The 22317-nt window shown below is 49.5% G+C and overlaps 8 pseudogenes; 2 read left to right on the forward strand and 6 right to left on the reverse strand.

The window, feature by feature from the left end:
* Window positions 1-3848: 3848 nt before the first annotated feature.
* Window positions 3849-3967, reverse strand: LOC143958331 (5S ribosomal RNA; annotated as a pseudogene).
* Window positions 3968-4068: 101 nt separating this feature from the next.
* LOC143958743 (5S ribosomal RNA) lies at window positions 4069-4187 on the reverse strand (annotated as a pseudogene).
* A 320-nt stretch (window positions 4188-4507) lies between these two features.
* Window positions 4508-4626, reverse strand: LOC143958710 (5S ribosomal RNA; annotated as a pseudogene).
* Window positions 4627-7155: 2529 nt separating this feature from the next.
* Window positions 7156-7273, forward strand: LOC143958836 (5S ribosomal RNA; annotated as a pseudogene).
* A 3911-nt stretch (window positions 7274-11184) lies between these two features.
* Window positions 11185-11303, forward strand: LOC143958717 (5S ribosomal RNA; annotated as a pseudogene).
* A 9967-nt stretch (window positions 11304-21270) lies between these two features.
* Window positions 21271-21389, reverse strand: LOC143958332 (5S ribosomal RNA; annotated as a pseudogene).
* A 101-nt stretch (window positions 21390-21490) lies between these two features.
* Window positions 21491-21609, reverse strand: LOC143958744 (5S ribosomal RNA; annotated as a pseudogene).
* Window positions 21610-21929: 320 nt separating this feature from the next.
* On the reverse strand, window positions 21930-22048 carry LOC143958711 (5S ribosomal RNA; annotated as a pseudogene).
* Window positions 22049-22317: the final 269 nt, after the last annotated feature.

Consider the following 22317-nt stretch of genomic DNA (forward strand, 5'->3'; position numbering starts at 1 on the left):
GCCCCTAATGTAGCATTTATGAGCCGCCCATAACATGAGGGGGTTGGAAACAGAATCACGGTTATGATCAAAGTAACTTTCTAATTCCCTAAGCAGGTCTGCGTGGGTCTCAGGGTCCTTCAGGAGAGACTCGTTCAGTCTCCACCAGGACTGACCACGCGACTCCTGTTGTAGCTTCAGCATCAAAGAAATCGGGGCATGGTCAGACAGGGCTATGTGGCCTATCTGAGCGTCTGTGACCGCCGGGATAGCATTGTGGGCGACTAAAAACATATCTATACGTGAGTAAGAACCATGAGCGGTGGAAAAGAACGTATAGTCCCTATCCTGTGGGTGAAGCGTACGCCACACATCGATCAGTCGGTGGGAGTGTAGCAGGTCTCTTATGTGTGAACGCGTTCTCGCAGAAATCGCAGAGGTGCCCGATGATGAGTCTCTGCGGGGGTCCAAGGTGAGGTTAAAGTCCCCCCCAACGATCAAAGTACCCTCCGAGAATGCAGCCAGGGCATCCAAGCATGCTTCTAAGGCCGGCAGCTGGTCCACATTCGGCATGTATAGGTTGGCAAGAGTAAGTTTGCGAGTGGAGAGTTCCCTTAATGAAGAGATATCTCCCTTCACTATCGGCTTGGACAGCTAACAGGCGCCACGGCAAGTTTTTAGCAAGAACACACACTCCTCTCGATTTGGAAGTAGGGGACGTGCTGTGGTGGGCCAGGGGGAAGTGCTTACTATAAAGCCGTGGTATTTGGTCTGTCCTGAAATGGGTCTCCTGGAGGAAAACTATTTGGGGCTTCATCCGCCACAATTCTGTCAGGCAGCTGGACCTTTTTTCAGGTACATTCAGCCCTTTCACATTCCAGGAAACCAGCTTCAGGGCCATGACGGCACCCGGCCGGCGGTCCCCACCAGAGTCAGTAGTAGATATAGAGTTCAAGCACAGAGGAAGAGGAGGAGAAAAAGGAAAAGCAGTAACGACCTACGGCCAAATCACCTATATAGTATCTTATATATAATAACTAAAAATATTATTTATTATTATAGATATAGATATATAGTATAGTGATTTGGCCGTAGGCACTCTCTTTGGGCACTCTGAAGCCTCTTGACAAAGGCCAAGATGGTCACCTTGGGAAACAAGCTAAAAAAAACAGGTCAAAGCCAACAACATAAAAAGAAGCCTACGGCATCCAGTATTCCCAGGCGATCTCCCAATCAAGACACTAACCAGACCAGATCCTTCTATGGCACCTGGTCTTCCCAGGGAGTCTCCCATCCAGGTACTAACCAGGCCTGACGCTGCTTAGCCTCTGAAATCAGACGAGATCGGGTGCTTTCAGGTTGATGTGGCCGTAAGCGTTATCTTCAAGACACGCCCAACCCTCTTGACAAACGCCAAGATGGTCGCCTTGAGAAACAAGCAAAAAAAACAGGTCAAAGCCAACAACATAAAAAGAAGCCTATGGGCTTACAGCGGACCTTAAAAGATGGGACCCACTAGCTCTGTCATGGTTCGGACGCTGTAATGTGTTGAAGATGAACGCGATGCCACGACTTCTGTATCTACTACAAGCCTTACCTATCAAAATACCCCAGACTTTCTTTCATGCGGTTCGCTCAATCTTTATCAAGTTCCTCTGGCGCGGAAAACATATGCGTATTGGTAGGGCAATGCTATTGCGACCGAAATTGTGGGGAGGTATTGGCTTCCCGGACCCTGCTCTATATTACACAGCGACGCACATGACACCGGTGGTTGACTGGTGCCGGTGTTCTGCCATATACTGTCCGGCCATGATATAGTGTCCGCGCTGTACTGCGCATGCGCAGTACGGAGCAGACGAAGCTTCGGAAAATCTCCGCTGAACGGCGCCTGCGCGGTGAGTGGAGGTGGTAGCCCCACCATCCAAGCGGACATAGGGTTGTGAATATTAGAGGGTCCCTCGCAGGCGAGCTTTGCTCGCCATGCTTCTGGCTCGGCCTCGCTGCGCTCGGCTATTTTATATTCTTACTCTATGTCCACTTGGATAGTGGGGATAGAACCTGGACTCAGTGAACCTGGACTCAGTGCGCAGGCGCCGTTCATGCTCGGCAATTTTCGGAATCTGTGTTGCTGTGTACTGCGCATGCGCAGTACACAGCGGACACTATACGATGGGGGACCATATGTGATAAGACACCGGCATGGGGAACTGAAGCTATGGGTCAAGCTAGAGCAGGAGATGGCGCGGGTTCCACTGGCTGGTCTGCCTTGGGCGGGGAGGCCATTGGAGCCCTGTGTGACTACTCACCCGTTAATTGGCCCCTCGCTCGCCGAGATGGATCGTTTTTTTCACCTTTCCCACCTGACTAATTTCCCTTCTCCTATGACCCCAATTATTGGACATCCTAGATTCCCTCTGGGCCTGTCTGACCAGGCCTTTACCAAGCAAGCCCCGAAAGGGCTTCTGAGAGCAGCCCTATTTCTTGGACCCACGGGCTTGATTCCCGTGGGAACCATACTGCTAGAGCAAGTACCTGTTGCATTGGATAGCTGGAGAGCTAGACAGCTAATCCATTTCCTCGGATCACTACCTAACCATTCGTTCTTCTCTAAACAATTCCACCCCTTCGAGGAACTTTGCCTGGATGATGGCCCAATTCGTGGTTCCCTCTCTAGGTCCTACCAAATCCTGACAGACGCACAATCCTCCATGGATCCACCCTTCCTAGCTAAATGGAAAAGGGACTTACAAACTACATTCTCCAAACCACAGAAGGACAGAATACTCTTTTTCGCCCATAAGTCGTCACTCTGCAGTAAATATCAGGAGATCTCATATAAGCTGATCACACGCTGGTATCGTACACCGGTGGTGTTGGCCAAAATATTCCCCGGTCAATCTGACCGCTGCTGTCGCTGTGTGCAACAGGCTGGCACCATTCTCCACATTTTCTGGGAATGCCCTAAATTACAAACATTCGGGCAGCCTGTCCTGAGACTCATCCACAAGTTCACAGACATTTCCTTAGCCAATGATCCCGCAGCAGTTCTTCTCAATCTAACTCCTATGTCGAGAAAGCGTTATCATAAGTCCTTACTTAAACATCTCCTCAAGGCATCTAGGGCCTGCATCCCAAGTCAGTGGAAAGAGCAATCTGCTCCAATGGTGACCCAGTGGTTCGCAAGGGTAAATGATATTGAACGAATGGAAGACCTGACTGCCACAATGAGGGATAAAACGGAGGAGCATGGGAACAGATGGTTCTACTGGACCCAGTTTCGCTTTTCGGAAGAATACCTCCGCGAGACATAGTAAGCTCATGGTGATCGTTGGAGATCGCTGTTCCAAACGTTGGACAGCTGATGAGCTGGTGAGCCGAGGGCGTCTCTTGCTCCCTGGGAGGGGACCCCATCCTATCCACTCTACCCACGACACCCCCTTACCCCTTCTTTTCCTTTTCTGCCATTTCCTTCCCCAATCTTCTCTTTCCCCTTCTCCCTCCTTTCAGTTCTACTATTTCCCTTCTTAAGTCAAAAAAGGGAAAAGAAAATGGTATGTTCCGACCCCATTTGACTACTACACAATACTCTTCCTCTATCTATGGATATCTAAACTCTTCGAGGGTAGCAGGGCTAGTATCAATAATATTTTAAGTGGTAGAGGATCCCAACGAGATGGAGCTTTAATCTCATCTTGATATGACCGCAAAGCTGTGCACGTGCTATTCTCCTCGGACTTCTTACCATTGGCTCTGATATCCATGCAATATGATCGTTTGTTTGTAACTATTTGTATCACACATTCTGTGAAGTTGCCTTTGCATTGTATGTCGCATACTACTAAATAAAAAAAAAAAAAAAAAAAAAAAGCCTATGGCACCGGGTATTCCCAGGCGGTCTCCCATCCAGGTACTAACCAGGCCCGACACTGTTTAGCATCCGAGATCAGATGAGATTGGGCGCTTTCAGGGTGATGGGGCCGTAGGTGATCTCTTCGGGCACTCTCAACCCTCTTGACAAACGCCAAGATGGTCACCTTGGGAAACAAGTGAAAAAAAAAACAGGTCAAGGCCAACAACATAAAAAGAAGCCTACAGCACCTAGTATTCCCAGGTGGTCTCCAATCCAGGAACTAGCAAGGCCCAACCCTGTTTAGCTTCTGAGATCAGAGGAGATCGGGCGCTTTCAGGGTTATGTGCCCATAGGCAATCTCTTTGGGCATTCTCAACCCTCTTGACAAATGCCAAGATAGTCACCTTGAGATACAAGCGAAAAAAAACAGGTCAATGTCAAAAACATAAAAAGAAGAATACGGCACCTGGTATTCCAACGCCATCTCCCATCCAGGTACTAACTAGGCCCAACCCTTCTTAGCCTCAGAGAAGAGAAGAGATAGGGCTCTTTCAGGGTGATGCTGCTGTAAGCGATCTCTTTGTGCACTCTCATCCCTCTTGACAAATGCCAAGATGGTCACCTTGGGAAACAAGCGAAAAAAAAAAACGAATCAACGCCAACAACATAAAAAGAAGCCTACAATAACTGGTATTCCCAGGTGGTCTCCCATCCAGGTACTAACCAGGCCCGACTCTTCTTAGCCTCCACGATGAGACGAGATTGGGTGCTTTCAGAGTGATGTGGCCATAGGCAATCTCTTCAGGCACTCTCAACCCTCTTGACAAACGCCAAGATGGTCACCTTGGGAAACAAGCAAAATAAATAAAAATAAGTCGGAAGCTAGAGACAATACGGCCCGAGTCCTCAATTTAATCCATGCGGCGCATGTACAGGGAAGGCCCTTGCTTATGTTGTCAACGGACGTGGAGAAGGCCTTTGACAGGGTGGCCTGGCACTTTATGCAGGCCACCCTGGAACATATAGGTCCAATATATATATATATATCCAATGCAACAGGTACTTGCTCTAGCAGTATGGTCCCCATGGGAATCAAGCCCGTGGGTCCAAGAAATAGGGCTTCTCTCAGAAGCCCTTTCGGGGCTTGCCTGGTAAAGGCCTGGTCAGACAGGCCCGGAGGGAATCTAGGATGTCCAATAATTGAGGTCATAGGAGAAGGGAAGTTAGTCAGGTGGGAAAGGTGAAAAAAACTATCCATCTCGGCGAGCGAGGGGCCAATTAACGGGTGAGTAGTCACACAGGGCTCCAATGGCCTCCCCGCCCAAGGCAGACCAGCCAGTGGAACCCGCGCCATCTCCTGCTCTAGCTTGACCCATAGCTTCAGTTCCCCATGCCGGTGTCTTATCACATATGGTCCCCCATCGGATAGTGTCCGCTGTGTACTGCGCATGCGCAGTACACAGCAACACAGATTCCGAAAATTGCCGAGCATGAACAGTCCAGGTTCTATCCCCACTATCCAAGTGGACATAGAGTAAGAATATAAAAGAGCCGAGCGCAGCGAGGCAAAGCCCGAAGCGTGGCGAGCGAAGCTCGCCTGCGAGGGGCCCTCTAATATTCACAACCCTATGTCCACTTGGATGGTGGGGCTACCACCTTCACTCACCGCGCATGAAAATCTCAGAAGCTTCGTCTGCTCCGTACTGCGCATGCGCAGTACGGCGCAGACACTATATCATGGCAGGACAGTATATGGCAGAACACCGGCACCAGTCAACACCGGTGTCATGTGCGTCGCTGTGTAATATAGAGCAGGGTTCGGGAAGCCAATACCTCCCCGCAATTTCGGTCGCAATAGCATTGCCCTACCAATACGCATATGTTTTCCGCGCCAGAGGAACTTGATAAAGATTGAGCGAACCGCATGAAAGAAAGTCTGGGGTATTTTGATAGGTAAGGCTTGTAGTAATACAGAGTCGTGGCAACTCATTCATCTTCAACACATTACAGCATCTAAACCATGACAGAGCTAGTGGGTCCCATCTTTTATGGTCCACTGTAAGCCCATAGGCTTCTTTTTATGTTGTTGGCTTTGACCTGTTTTTTGCTTGTTTCTCAAGGCGACCATCTTGCCGTTTGTCAAGAGGGTTGGGCGTGTCTTGAAGAGAACGCTTACGGCCACATCAACCTGAAAGCACCCGATCTCGTCTGATTTCAGAGGCTAAGCAGCGTCAGGCCTGGTTAGTACCTGGATGGGAGACTGCCTGGGAAGACCAGGTGCCATAGAAGGATCTGGTCTGGTAGTGTCTTGATTTGGGAGATCGCCTGGGAATACTGGATGCCGTAGGCTTCTTTTTATGTTGTTGGCTTTGACCTGTTTTTTTTAGCTTGTTTCCCAAGGTGACCATCTTGGCCTTTGTCAAGAGGCTTCAGAGTGCCCAAAGAGAGTGCCTACGGCCAAATCACCCTGAAAGAGCCCAATCTCATCTGATCTCGAAGGCTAAGCAGCGTGGGCCTGGTTAGTTCCTGGATGGGAGACAGCTTGGGAATTACCAGGTGCCGTAGGCTTCTCATTATGTTGTCAGTGTTGACCTGTTTTATTTTCCCTTGTTTCCAAAGGTGACCATCTTGGCATGTGTCAAGAGGGTTGAGAGTGCACAAAGAAATTGCCTACGAGCACAACAACCTGAAAGCGCCCAATCTCGCTTGGTATCAGAGGCGAAGCAGGGTTGGGCCTGGTTTGTACCTGGTATGGGAGACCGCCTGGGTTTTCCAGATGCCGCAGGCTTCTTTTTATGTTGTTGGTGTTGACCTGTTTTTTTCGCTTGTTTCCCTATGTGATCATCTTGGCATTTGTCAAGAGGGTTGAGAGTGCCTAAAGAGATCGCTTACAGCCACATCACCCTGAAAGCACCCTATCTCTTCTGATCTCAGAGGCTAAGAAGGGTTGGGCCTAGGTAGTACTTGAATGTTAGACGGCCTTGGAATACCAGGTGCCGTATTCTTCCTTTTTATGTTGTTGGCGTTGACCTGTTTTTTTTTTCGCTTATTTCCCAAAGTGTACCATCTTGGTGTTTGTCAAGAGGGATGAGAGTGCCCAAAGAGATTGCCTATGGACACATCACCCTGAACGCCCAATCTCCGCTGATCTCAGAGGCTAGAAAGGGACGCGCCTTGTTAATACCTGGATGGGAGACCGCATGGAAATACTAGGTGCGGTAGGCTTCTTTTTTAGTTGTTGGCATTGACTTGTTTTTTTTGTTTGTTTCCCAAGGTGACCATCTTGGCCTTTGTCAAGAGGCTTCAGAGTGCCCAAAGAGAGTGCCTACGGCCAAATCACCCTGAAAGAGCCAATCTCATCTGATCTCGAAGGCTAAGCAGCGAAGGGCCTGGTTAGTTCCTGGATGGGAGACAGCTTGGGAATACCAGGTGCCGTAGGCTTCTCATTATGTTGTCGGCGTTGACCTGTTTTATTTTCCCTTGTTTCCCAAGGTGACCATCTTGGCATGTGTCAAGAGGCTTGAGAGTGCACAAAGAAATTGCCTACGAGCACAACAACCTGAAAGCGCCCAATCTCGCTTGGTATCAGAGGCTAAGCAGGGTGTGGCCTGGTTTTGTACCTGGATGGGAGACCGCCTGGGTTTTCCAGATGCCGCAGGCTTCTTTTTATGTTGTTGGTGTTGACCTGTTTTTTCGCCTTGTTTCCCAAAGTGATCATCTTGGCATTTGTCAAGAGGGTTGAGAGTGCCTAAAGAGATCGCTTACAGCCACATCACCCTGAAAGCACCCTATCTCTTCTGATCTCAGAGGCTAAGAAGGGTTGGCCTAGGTAGTACTTGAATGGGAGACGGCCTTGGAATACCAGGTGCCGTATTCTTCTTTTTATGTTGTTGGCGTTGACCTGTTTTTTTCGCTTATTTCCAAAGTGACCATCTTGGTGTTTGTCAAGGGGGATGAGAGTGCCCAAATGAGATTGCCTATGGACACATCACCCTGAAAGCGCCCAATCTCCGCTGATCTCAGAGGCTAGAAAGGGACGCGCCTTGTTAATACCTGGATGGGAGACCGCATGGAAATACTAGGTGCGGTAGGCTTCTTTTTATGTTGTTGGCATTGACTTGTTTTTTTGTTTGTTTCCCAAGGTGACCATCTTGGCGTTTGTCAAGAGGGTTGAGCGTGCCTAAAAAAATCTACTATGGCTGCATCACCCTGAAAGAGCCAAATCTCATTTGATCTCAGAGGCTAAGCAGGTTTGGGACCTGGTTAGTACCTGGATGGGAGACCGCCTGGGATTTCTCGATGCCATAGGCTTTTTTTTTAATGTTGTTGGCATTGAACTTATTTTTTTTTTTTTGTTTTATTCTTTTACTAAGTATAAGTAGAACAACATAAATATAACAGTCAAACCATACAGCATGACCCAGGGTCACAATAACATGCTAACAAAAAATAGCAGCCAAATAACTCTGGTTCTCAGAGGGAGTCCTACAGTTTAATGCAGAAAATAGAGAAACCCCACCTCCGACATGTAGTACAGGTATAACTAGTGCAGCTCCGTTCGGACAAATGTAATCATGGAGAACAACTGGGACCACAGCGAGCCAGCTTATCATGACCTACGTGAACCAGAGTAAAATATGAGCCGGTCATGTCCAGAACCCTGGGGTTCTTCTGGGTCCCGAAGGCTAGTAAGGAGGCAAGGCATAGTCAAAGGGGAGGACGGGGGAAGAAGAGAGTGCAAAGATGGAGAGAGAGGGAGGTGGGGGGGATGGCGGGGCGGGGAAAAAAAAGAAAAATAAAGACAAAAAGGGAGGGGGGGGGATGCCACCCAGGCAGACCCTACGTAGGTAAACGTTAGATGTTCAGTCGTTTTCTGGGACGGAGGCACTGCTCACCTCCCGAATGTAGTCTCGAGTACCAGTAAAATACCTCCAGGGCCTCCATGTAACACTAAATGCCTCTTCAGTGTTGTGAAGGGTGGCGGTCAATTCTTCCATCCGGAGAATATGATTGACTTTGGAATACCACAGCACCTTGGATGGGGGCTGAGGCTGCCTCCACAGTGCGGGAATGCAGGCCCGGGCGGCATTCAGGAGGTGCATCGTGAGGGTTTTTTTGTATTTTCGAACAGGCTGTTCGGTCAAGTGTAGAAGGCACGCTACTGGGAACCCAAAAGTTCCTCAAGGTCGGGCATGCCCAGAAAAGGTGTCCCATGGTCCCCATATCTGAATTTCACCTCCAACAAACATCCGGGATCGATCTATCCATTTTATTCAGAAGGTATGGGACTCTATACCAGCGTGAGACTATCTTGTATCTTGATATTGGTTTGCGATGGAAGCTTTATGTACTAAGGTCAGGATCTTCCCTATCTGTTGTGGGGTAAATGTGATGCCTAAGTCCCTCTCCCATTTGTGGATAAATGGTGGGGGTCGACTCCTCCTCCTGACTACTCAATAGGTTGTACAGGAGGGAGAGGGTGTGTCGCACAGGTTCCCTTTTGTGACAGATGGATTTAAAGGGGTGTCAGGTCTCTAGGAGTGTAGGGGGCCCTTTGTATGGCCAGAAGAAAGTGACGAAGTTGATAAGCACTAAACAAGTCAAGCGGAGGGTCAGAAAGCTCGGCGACAGTTTGCGTGGTCGGGAGCCCTCCCGTGGGCCACACCTCTCCCAGACGCTGTTTCCCCACCACTGTCAACTGTCGCAGTTTCTTGTTGGTAAATCCCGGTGGGAAGTCTGGATTACCTATAACCGGAGTCATTGGTGATGGCAGGGGAGCAATGTGTGTGCAGCGGAACAACCTCCGCACAACAGCCAACGTAGCTCCCACTACGGGGTGACCTCTGAGGTCTTTTGGTAGGGAGGACAGGAGCCACGGGGAGGTCAATAGGGGAATGGAACCATCCTCAATCTCCATCTCCACCCACTGCTTGTGTGGGCCATTACAATGCCAATCAACGACTCTCGCTAGCAGAGTCACTCTGTAGTATTGTCTGAGATCTGGGAGACCCAGACCCCCCTTGTCCTTTGGTCTGGCAAGCAATTGCAAACGGGCTCTGGGCGGTTTGCGCTCCCAAATAAAGTCCCGGAGCAGCACCTGCAGTTGTCTGAAAAAAATTGGGGGTAACCGGATCGGTAATGTCTGGAACATGTATAAGATCCGAGGGAGGGCCATCATTTTGAATGCATTACAGCGCCCGAACCAGGTCAGTGTTAAAGCATGCTAGTTTCCCAAATCAGATTTCAGTCTATCCAGGAGAGGGACAAAATTAAGCAGGTACAATTGCGCTAAATCCGCTGCGATGTCAACGCCCAGTTAACGTATAGATTTTTCAGCCCAGTAGAATGGAAAAGAGGAGCGGAGCCTCTTGGCCTCACCATCCGGGACCGATATATTCAATACATATAGGCTGCCGTGTCGCTGTAGAGACGCAAGTATTTTGGGTAGCAAAATGTGTGGATTGGAGACGGAAAAAATTAGATCGTCAGCGTACGCCGCAATTTTGTGGTGTGCCGAGGGTTTGGATATGCCAGTAATATTCGGGTCATTCCGAACGTGACAAATAAGTGGTTCCAGTGTCAGAATTAAAATTAGGGGAGACAGAGGGCACCCCTGCCTCGTCCCATTAGTGATGGGGAAAGAGTCCGAGCACCACTCGGTCACCCGTACGGCTGCCGAAGGCGTGGAGTAAAGCGACATTACCCAGCTCATCATGTTGGGGCCAAGACCTATATGTTCCAGGGTGGCCTGCATAAAGTGCCAGGCCACCCTGTCAAAGGCCTTCTCCGCATCCGTTGACAACATAAGCAAGGGCCTTCCCTGTACATGCGCCGCATGGATTAAATTGAGGACTCGGGCCGTATTGTCTCTAGCTTCCGACTTATTTTTATTTTTTTGCTTGTTTCCCAAGGTGACCATCTTGGCGTTTGTCAAGAGGGTTGAAAGTGCCTGAAGAGATTGCCTACGGGCACATCACTGGTTAGTACCTGGATGGGAGACCAAGTGGGATTACCAGTTATTGTAGGCTTCTTTTTATGTTGTTGGCGTTGATTCGTTTTCTTTTTTTTGCTTGTTTCCCAAGGTGACCATCTTGGCATTTGTCAAGAGTGTTGAGAGTGCCCAAAGAGATCGCTTACAGCAGCATCACCCTGAAAGAGCCCTATCTCTTCTCTTTTATGAGGCTAAGAAGGGTTGGGCCTAGTTTGTACCTGGATGGGAGATGGTGTTGGAATACCAGGTGCCGTATTCTTCTTTTTATGTTGTTGACATTGACCTGTTTTTTTTTTTCACTTGTTTCCCAAGGTGACCATCTTGGCATTTGTCAAGAGGGTTGAGAGTGCCCGAAGAGATCACCTATGGCCCCATCACCATGAAAGCGCCCAATCTCATCTGATCTCAGATGCTAAACAGTGTCGGGCCTGGTTAGTACCTGGATGGAAGACTGCCTGGGAATACCAGGTGCCATAGGCTTCTGTTTTTTTTGTTTTTTTATTTAGTAGTATGCGACATACAATGCAAAGGCAACTTCACAGAATGTGTGATACAAATAGTTACAAACAAACGATCATATTGCATGGATATCAGAGCCAATGGTAAGAAGTCTGAGGAGAATAGCACGTGTACAGCTTTGCGGTCATATCAAGATGAGATTAAAGCTCCATCTCGTTGGGATCCTCTACCACTTAAAATATTATTGATACTAGCCCTGCTACCCTCGAAGAGTTTAGATATCCATAGATAGGGGAAGAGTATTGTGTAGTAGTCAAATGGGGTCGGAACATACCATTTTCTTTTCCCTTTTTTGAGTTAAGAAGGGAAATAGTAGAACTGAAAGGAGGGAGAAGGGGAAAGAGAAGATTGGGGAAGGAAATGGCAGAAAAGGAAAAGAAGGGGTAAGGGGGTGTCGTGGGTAGAGTGGATAGGATGGGGTCCCCTCCCAGGGAGCAAGAGACGCGCTCGGCTCACCAGCTCATCAGCTGTCCAACGTTTGGAACAGCGATCTCCAACGATCACCATGAGCTTACTATGTCTCGCGGAGGTATTCTTCCGAAAAGCGAAACTGGGTCCAGTAGAACCATCTGTTCCCATGCTCCTCCGTTTTATCCCTCATTGTGGCAGTCAGGTCTTCCATTCGTTCAATATCATTTACCCTTGCGAACCACTGGGTCACCATTGGAGCAGATTGCTCTTTCCACTGACTTGGGATGCAGGCCCTAGCTGCATTGAGGAGATGTTTAAGTAAGGACTTATGATAACGCTTTCTCGACATAGGAGTTAGATTGAGAAGAACTGCTGCGGGATCATTGGCTAAGGAAATGTCTGTGAACTTGTGGATGAGTCTCAGGACAGGCTGCCCGAATGTTTGTAATTTAGGGCATTCCCAGAAAATGTGGAGAATGGTGCCAGTCTGTTGCCCACAGCGACAGCAGCGGTCAGATTGACCGGGGAATATTTTGGCCAACACCACCGGTGTACGATACCAGCGTGTGATCAGCTTATATGAGATCTCCTGATATTTACTGCAGAGTGACGACTTATGGGCGAAAAAGAGTATTCTGTCCTTCTGTGGTTTGGAGAATGTAGTTTGTAAGTCCCTTTTCCATTTAGCTAGGAAGGGTGGATCCGTGGAGGATTGTGCGTCTGTCAGGATTTGGTAGGACCTAGAGAGGGAACCACGAATTGGGCCATCATCCAGGCAAAGTTCCTCGAAGGGGTGGAATTGTCTAGAGAAGAACGAATGGTTAGGTAGTGATCCGAGGAAATGGATTAGCTGTCTAGCTCTCCAGCTATCCAATGCAACAGGTACTTGCTCTAGCAGTATGGTCCCCATGGGAATCAAGCCCGTGGGTCCAAGAAATAGGGCTGCTCTCAGAAGCCCTTTCGGGGCTTGCCTGGTAAAGGCATGGTCAGACAGGCCCGGAGGGAATCTAGGATGTCCAATAATTGGGGTCAAAGGAGAAGGGAAGTTAGTCAGGTGGGAAAGGTGAAAAAAACGATCCATCTCGGCGAGCGAGGGGCCAATTAACGGGTGAGTAGTCACACAGGGCTCCAATGGCCTCCCCGCCCAAGGCAGACCAGCCAGTGGAACCCGCGCCATCTCCTGCTCTAGCTTGACCCCTAGCTTCAGTTCCCCATGCCGGTGTCTTATCACATATGGTCCCCCATCGGATAGTGTCCGCTGTGTACTGCGCATGCGCAGTACACAGCAACACAGATTCCGAAAATTGCCGAGCATGAACGGCACCTGCGCACTGAGTCCAGGTTCTATCCCCACTATCCAAGTGAACATAGAGTAAGAATATAAAAGAGCCGAGCGCAGCGAGGCCGAGCCCGAAGCGTGGCGAGCAAAGCTCGCCTGCGAGGGACACTCTAATATTCACAATCCTATGTCCGCTTGGATGGTGGGGCTACCACCTCCACTCACCGCGCAGGCGCCGTTCAGCTTCGGAGATTTTCCGAAGCTTCGCCTGCTCCGTACTGCGCATGCGCAGTACGGCGCGGACACTATATCATGGCCGGACAGTATATGGCAGAACACCGGCACCAGTCAACCACCGGTGTCATGTGCGTCGCTGTGTAATATAGAGCAGGGTCCGGGAAGCCAATACCTCCCCGCAATTTCGGTCGCAATAGCATTGTCCTACCAATACGCATATGTTTTCCGCGCCAGAGGAACTTGATAAAGATTGAGCGAACCGCATGAAAGAAAGTCTGGGGTATTTTGATAGGTAAGGCTTGTAGTAGATACAGAAGTCGTGGCATCGCGTTCATCTTCAACACATTACAGCGTCCGAACCATGACAGAGCTAGTGGGTCCCATCTTTTAAGGTCCGCTGTAAGCCCATAGGCTTCTTTTTATGTTGTTTTTTGCTTGTTTCTCAAGGCGACCATCTTGGCGTTTGTCAAGAGGGATGGGCGTGTCTTGAAGAGAACACTTACGGCCACATCAACCTGAAAGCACCCGATGTCGTCTGATTTCAGAGGCTAAGCAGTGTCAGGCCTGGTTAGTACCTGGATGGGAGACTCCCTGGGAAGACCAGGTGCCATAGAAGGATCTGGTCTGGTTAGTGTCTTTTTTTTTTTTTTTATTCTTTATTTACGGATTGCAGGTAATACAGAGACAAACTGTAAAAGACATAGATCCCTCAGTTTTCCAGGTTAACAAAAATACATAGTTAATACTTCGTGGGGGACCGGGGGAAACCTAACAACTTATGTCAGCAGCAGCCCCAGCCGTGGCTAGGCCACCACATTATCCCACTCTAATGATCTGGCACCCCAGTGTCTACTTATAAACCAGGGCAGTCCGCGGGGCGATCCCCCTCAAGGCCCAGACTGAGGGGACTCTAACATCGGTCACCTTCATTCTATTGGTCAAAGAGCTCAGCCGGGACCACCCCGAGGGCCGCCAACCCCTGGCTGGGAAATCGAGGGAACAAAACGAAAAGATCCTTGCAATCACCATGTATTTTAATTATACTTGGGAGTTAGGGGGTAGGGAAAGAGGGGGGAGCAAATGGGCAGGAGAAGGGGATGGGGGTAGAAAGAATGAAAGTTATAGGGGGCTAACAGTGCTACGAGGCAGACGGGGGAGAGAGTGAACCAGGGTGGTATACGAGAAGGGAGAGAAAGAAAGAGGACTCCGATGGGTTCCCACGGCCGGACCCTTCCCTCTATACACGTGCCAGAGCCTACAGATAGGATCTGTATGCGTCGGAAAACCTGAACAGGCTCCAAGACAACCAACGAGCAGTGTGCTCTTCCTCCCTGTCGCCTAACGCTGATGTGAGCTGTTCCATACGGTAGATGTCGCAAACTCTTGCAAACCAGTGAGACATCAGTGGAGCGGCCTGCTGTTTCCACATGCTAGGTATACATGCCCTGGCCCCACTCAGAAGATGTTTTAAGAGAGATTTATGGTACTTCTTGCTCGAGAGTGGGGTCAGATTGAGGAAGATCGCAGCTGGGTTGTTCTGGAGATCAATAGCCGTGAGGTCATAAATGATATTGAGAACCTGTCTCCAGAAATGGGCCAGTTGAGGGCATTCCCAGAAGATATGTAGTAACGTGCCGGCTTGTTCACCGCATCTCCAGCACAAAGGGCTGTGACCGGGAAACATAGCCGCCAGGACAGTGGGGGTCCTGTACCATCGGGTCAAAATATTATAAGCTATTTCCTGGTATTTACTACATAGGGATGACTTGTGCGCAAAAATAAGCACGCGGTTCTTCTGGTCTGGCGAGAGCCGGACATGCAGGTCTCGCTCCCATTTTTCCACGAACACCAGGTTACCCTGGGAGAGTTGGTCCAGTAGGATGCGATATGACAGGGAAAGAGACCCTCGGGTCGGTCCCTCTCCTGAGCATACCTCCTCAAATGATGTTAGGGGTCTGCGGAATTTGCCACTGTTTGGCAAACATTTCAAGAAGTGGGAGAGTTGGGCAAGCTTCCACTGTCCCAGGGCCGTGGTTGCTAACGCCTCGTACATAGTGGAGACCGCTGTCCACGTCTTGGGCCAAGAAAAGAAGAGGCCCGCACAAGGTCCCGGTCAGGGTCGAGGCGGAAAGACTTTTCCGTCATGCCGGGTTCAAAGCGTGGGTGTCCAATAATAGGAGTCATGGGCGAAGGGAAACTGGGCACGCCCGTCAGGGTAAAATATCTGTCTAGCTCTTGTAACGTTGGCTCAATGAGTGGGTGTGCCCGCGTCGCTCCCGACCAGCCCGGTCCACTCCAGGGCAAACCTGGAAATGGTACGGATTCACGCTCCAGACGAACCCACAGCTTATCCTTCAGGTGTCTGCACCAGTCAACTACTCTGTTCATGTGCACCGCCGTATAGTACCATGCCGGATCTGGGAGGCCAATCCCTCCCTTGTCTTTTGATCTGAGCAGTAATGTTCGGCTGAGTCTTGGAGGCCTGCCCTGCCATACGTATCGAATAAAGATGGAGCGCATGGCTTTAAAAAATGATTGGGGGATTTTTATCGGTAAGGCTTGTAATAGGTTACATTCATTTTGAGCACATTGCATCTCCCAAACCAAGAGGTCGCCAACTTTGACCACCTCTCTAGATCTACGGCAAAATTTTTTAGAAGCGGCTGGAAATTCAATTGGAAAATCAGATGTGGGTCCGGGGGAACCTTGATACCCAGATATTGTATAGCCCCAGTTGCCCAACGAAAGGGAAAATTAGTGCTTAGACTCGTCTGGGCGTTGGTAGACAGGGAGACGTTGAGTGCTTCCGATTTCTGTAAGTTAATTTTAAAATTTGACAGGGCTCCATATCGTCTTATTTCCGCTAAGAGATTCGGCAATGTAATGTGAGGCTCCGAGACATAGAACAAGAGGTCATCTGCAAAGGCTGCGACCTTATGGTGGTGTGAGGGGGTGTCCAGTCCCTTGATGTCTATGTTCTGCCTGATGTGGTGCAGCAAGGGTTCAAGCGATAGGACAAACAAAAGGGGGGACAACGGGCATCCCTGCCTCGTTCCATTGCCAATAGTGAAACGCGACGAGGCAAACCCATTGACCCTAACCATCGCCGTCGGTGACGAGTAAAGAGCTGTAACCCATGAAAGCATGGGGGGGGGGTACACCCAAGCTTCGCAGGGTGGCTAGCAAAAAAGGCCAGCTCACCCTGTCAAACGCTTTTTCTGCGTCCACAGAGAGCAACATAATCGGTAGTTTAAGGCGTCTGGCGCGTTCTATAACATTGATTGTCCTGGTAGTGTTGTCTCGGGCTTCCCTGTTACGAATAAACCCCACCTGATCCAGAGGTATCAGGCGTTGGAGAATGGGCGCCAACCGCTCCGCCAGTATCTTAGTGAAGAGCTTAAGGTCGCTGTTTAATAAGGAGATGGGCCTGTAGTTCGCACAGAGAAGCGGATCCTTCTCCGGCTTGGGTATGACCGAGATGCTTGCCTGCAACAGCTCCGGTGGAAAGGTCTGGCCCTCCAATAGGGCGTTAGAAGCTGACACAAACGGCGTGGACAACAGGGAGAGGAAGGCCTTATAATAAGGGACCGTAAACCCATCTGGGCCTGGTGCCTTGCCCTTGGGTGAGTCTCTTAACGCTGCCGACAATTCCTCCGGGGAGATAGGTTGCGAGAGAAGTTCTATCTCTTCCTGTGTCAGCGACGGGAGGTTTGCCGAAGCTAGGTACTCGTCAATGGCCGCTGTGCCGGCCTGGAGGGCGTCTCCTGAGTCTCGGGGGTGCAAGTTATAAAGGGCTTCATAGAAAGATCGGAAACACTCCGCTATCTCCCGTGAATCATGAAGCTTGGCACCCGAAGGGGAGGTTATGGTTGGAATGAAGGACGCGTTGCGTTGGGCACGCAGGGAGTTCGCTAGGGACCTACTACACTTGACTCCATATTCATAATACGTCCTGCGGACCCACATGAGTCTGGTTCTAGCCTGAAAGAGAGAGAAATCTCTGATTTGTTCTCTAAGATCTCTCATCTCCACCTCCAGCGCAGCAGTCGGCTGGGATTTGTGTCGTTGTTCACACGCATGCAACTTGGCAATAAGTTTGGAGAGAGCCTCAGTTTTGGCCACTTTGAGTCTATGACCATGTTTAATAAGAATGCCCCTAATGTAGCATTTATGAGCCGCCCATAACATGAGGGGGTTGGAAACAGAATCACGGTTATGATCAAAGTAACTTTCTAATTCCCTAAGCAGGTCTGCGTGGGTCTCAGGGTCCTTCAGGAGAGACTCGTTCAGTCTCCACCAGGACTGACCACGCGACTCCTGTTGTAGCTTCAGCATCAAAGAAATCGGGGCATGGTCAGACAGGGCTATGTGGCCTATCTGAGCGTCTGTGACCGCCGGGATAGCATTGTGGGCGACTAAAAACATATCTATACGTGAGTAAGAACCATGAGCGGTGGAAAAGAACGTATAGTCCCTATCCTGTGGGTGAAGCGTACGCCACACATCGATCAGTCGGTGGGAGTGTAGCAGGTCTCTTATGTGTGAACGCGTTCTCGCAGAAATCGCAGAGGTGCCCGATGATGAGTCTCTGCGGGGGTCCAAGGTGAGGTTAAAGTCCCCCCCAACGATCAAAGTACCCTCCGAGAATGCAGCCAGGGCATCCAAGCATGCTTCTAAGGCCGGCAGCTGGTCCACATTCGGCATGTATAGGTTGGCAAGAGTAAGTTTGCGAGTGGAGAGTTCCCTTAATGAAGAGATATCTCCCTTCACTATCGGCTTGGACAGCTAACAGGCGCCACGGCAAGTTTTTAGCAAGAACACACACTCCTCTCGATTTGGAAGTAGGGGACGTGCTGTGGTGGGCCAGGGGGAAGTGCTTACTATAAAGCCGTGGTATTTGGTCTGTCCTGAAATGGGTCTCCTGGAGGAAAACTATTTGGGGCTTCATCCGCCACAATTCTGTCAGGCAGCTGGACCTTTTTTCAGGTACATTCAGCCCTTTCACATTCCAGGAAACCAGCTTCAGGGCCATGACGGCACCCGGCCGGCGGTCCCCACCAGAGTCAGTAGTAGATATAGAGTTCAAGCACAGAGGAAGAGGAGGAGAAAAAGGAAAAGCAGTAACGACCTACGGCCAAATCACCTATATAGTATCTTATATATAATAACTAAAAATATTATTTATTATTATAGATATAGATATATAGTATAGTGATTTGGCCGTAGGCACTCTCTTTGGGCACTCTGAAGCCTCTTGACAAAGGCCAAGATGGTCACCTTGGGAAACAAGCTAAAAAAAACAGGTCAAAGCCAACAACATAAAAAGAAGCCTACGGCATCCAGTATTCCCAGGCGATCTCCCAATCAAGACACTAACCAGACCAGATCCTTCTATGGCACCTGGTCTTCCCAGGGAGTCTCCCATCCAGGTACTAACCAGGCCTGACGCTGCTTAGCCTCTGAAATCAGACGAGATCGGGTGCTTTCAGGTTGATGTGGCCGTAAGCGTTATCTTCAAGACACGCCCAACCCTCTTGACAAACGCCAAGATGGTCGCCTTGAGAAACAAGCAAAAAAAACAGGTCAAAGCCAACAACATAAAAAGAAGCCTATGGGCTTACAGCGGACCTTAAAAGATGGGACCCACTAGCTCTGTCATGGTTCGGACGCTGTAATGTGTTGAAGATGAACGCGATGCCACGACTTCTGTATCTACTACAAGCCTTACCTATCAAAATACCCCAGACTTTCTTTCATGCGGTTCGCTCAATCTTTATCAAGTTCCTCTGGCGCGGAAAACATATGCGTATTGGTAGGGCAATGCTATTGCGACCGAAATTGTGGGGAGGTATTGGCTTCCCGGACCCTGCTCTATATTACACAGCGACGCACATGACACCGGTGGTTGACTGGTGCCGGTGTTCTGCCATATACTGTCCGGCCATGATATAGTGTCCGCGCTGTACTGCGCATGCGCAGTACGGAGCAGACGAAGCTTCGGAAAATCTCCGCTGAACGGCGCCTGCGCGGTGAGTGGAGGTGGTAGCCCCACCATCCAAGCGGACATAGGGTTGTGAATATTAGAGGGTCCCTCGCAGGCGAGCTTTGCTCGCCATGCTTCTGGCTCGGCCTCGCTGCGCTCGGCTATTTTATATTCTTACTCTATGTCCACTTGGATAGTGGGGATAGAACCTGGACTCAGTGAACCTGGACTCAGTGCGCAGGCGCCGTTCATGCTCGGCAATTTTCGGAATCTGTGTTGCTGTGTACTGCGCATGCGCAGTACACAGCGGACACTATACGATGGGGGACCATATGTGATAAGACACCGGCATGGGGAACTGAAGCTATGGGTCAAGCTAGAGCAGGAGATGGCGCGGGTTCCACTGGCTGGTCTGCCTTGGGCGGGGAGGCCATTGGAGCCCTGTGTGACTACTCACCCGTTAATTGGCCCCTCGCTCGCCGAGATGGATCGTTTTTTTCACCTTTCCCACCTGACTAATTTCCCTTCTCCTATGACCCCAATTATTGGACATCCTAGATTCCCTCTGGGCCTGTCTGACCAGGCCTTTACCAAGCAAGCCCCGAAAGGGCTTCTGAGAGCAGCCCTATTTCTTGGACCCACGGGCTTGATTCCCATGGGAACCATACTGCTAGAGCAAGTACCTGTTGCATTGGATAGCTGGAGAGCTAGACAGCTAATCCATTTCCTCGGATCACTACCTAACCATTCGTTCTTCTCTAAACAATTCCACCCCTTCGAGGAACTTTGCCTGGATGATGGCCCAATTCGTGGTTCCCTCTCTAGGTCCTACCAAATCCTGACAGACGCACAATCCTCCATGGATCCACCCTTCCTAGCTAAATGGAAAAGGGACTTACAAACTACATTCTCCAAACCACAGAAGGACAGAATACTCTTTTTCGCCCATAAGTCGTCACTCTGCAGTAAATATCAGGAGATCTCATATAAGCTGATCACACGCTGGTATCGTACACCGGTGGTGTTGGCCAAAATATTCCCCGGTCAATCTGACCGCTGCTGTCGCTGTGTGCAACAGGCTGGCACCATTCTCCACATTTTCTGGGAATGCCCTAAATTACAAACATTCGGGCAGCCTGTCCTGAGACTCATCCACAAGTTCACAGACATTTCCTTAGCCAATGATCCCGCAGCAGTTCTTCTCAATCTAACTCCTATGTCGAGAAAGCGTTATCATAAGTCCTTACTTAAACATCTCCTCAAGGCATCTAGGGCCTGCATCCCAAGTCAGTGGAAAGAGCAATCTGCTCCAATGGTGACCCAGTGGTTCGCAAGGGTAAATGATATTGAACGAATGGAAGACCTGACTGCCACAATGAGGGATAAAACGGAGGAGCATGGGAACAGATGGTTCTACTGGACCCAGTTTCGCTTTTCGGAAGAATACCTCCGCGAGACATAGTAAGCTCATGGTGATCGTTGGAGATCGCTGTTCCAAACGTTGGACAGCTGATGAGCTGGTGAGCTGAGGGCGTCTCTTGCTCCCTGGGAGGGGACCCCATCCTATCCACTCTACCCACGACACCCCCTTACCCCTTCTTTTCCTTTTCTGCCATTTCCTTCCCCAATCTTCTCTTTCCCCTTCTCCCTCCTTTCAGTTCTACTATTTCCCTTCTTAAGTCAAAAAAGGGAAAAGAAAATGGTATGTTCCGACCCCATTTGACTACTACACAATACTCTTCCTCTATCTATGGATATCTAAACTCTTCGAGGGTAGCAGGGCTAGTATCAATAATATTTTAAGTGGTAGAGGATCCCAACGAGATGGAGCTTTAATCTCATCTTGATATGACCGCAAAGCTGTGCACGTGCTATTCTCCTCGGACTTCTTACCATTGGCTCTGATATCCATGCAATATGATCGTTTGTTTGTAACTATTTGTATCACACATTCTGTGAAGTTGCCTTTGCATTGTATGTCGCATACTACTAAATAAAAAAAAAAAAAAAAAAAAAAAAGCCTATGGCACCGGGTATTCCCAGGCGGTCTCCCATCCAGGTACTAACCAGGCCCGACACTGTTTAGCATCCGAGATCAGATGAGATTGGGCGCTTTCAGGGTGATGGGGCCGTAGGTGATCTCTTCGGGCACTCTCAACCCTCTTGACAAACGCCAAGATGGTCACCTTGGGAAACAAGTGAAAAAAAAAACAGGTCAAGGCCAACAACATAAAAAGAAGCCTACAGCACCTAGTATTCCCAGGTGGTCTCCAATCCAGGAACTAGCAAGGCCCAACCCTGTTTAGCTTCTGAGATCAGAGGAGATCGGGCGCTTTCAGGGTTATGTGCCCATAGGCAATCTCTTTGGGCATTCTCAACCCTCTTGACAAATGCCAAGATAGTCACCTTGAGATACAAGCGAAAAAAAACAGGTCAATGTCAAAAACATAAAAAGAAGAATACGGCACCTGGTATTCCAACGCCATCTCCCATCCAGGTACTAACTAGGCCCAACCCTTCTTAGCCTCAGAGAAGAGAAGAGATAGGGCTCTTTCAGGGTGATGCTGCTGTAAGCGATCTCTTTGTGCACTCTCATCCCTCTTGACAAATGCCAAGATGGTCACCTTGGGAAACAAGCGAAAAAAAAAAACGAATCAACGCCAACAACATAAAAAGAAGCCTACAATAACTGGTATTCCCAGGTGGTCTCCCATCCAGGTACTAACCAGGCCCGACTCTTCTTAGCCTCCACGATGAGACGAGATTGGGTGCTTTCAGAGTGATGTGGCCATAGGCAATCTCTTCAGGCACTCTCAACCCTCTTGACAAACGCCAAGATGGTCACCTTGGGAAACAAGCAAAATAAATAAAAATAAGTCGGAAGCTAGAGACAATACGGCCCGAGTCCTCAATTTAATCCATGCGGCGCATGTACAGGGAAGGCCCTTGCTTATGTTGTCAACGGACGTGGAGAAGGCCTTTGACAGGGTGGCCTGGCACTTTATGCAGGCCACCCTGGAACATATAGGTCCAATATATATATATATATCCAATGCAACAGGTAC

Source organism: Lithobates pipiens, unplaced genomic scaffold (assembly GCF_037356315.1).
Source record: "Lithobates pipiens isolate NorthernLeopardFrog02 unplaced genomic scaffold, aLitPip1_a1.2 Scaffold_61, whole genome shotgun sequence".
NCBI classification, from domain to species: domain Eukaryota; kingdom Metazoa; phylum Chordata; class Amphibia; order Anura; family Ranidae; genus Lithobates; species Lithobates pipiens.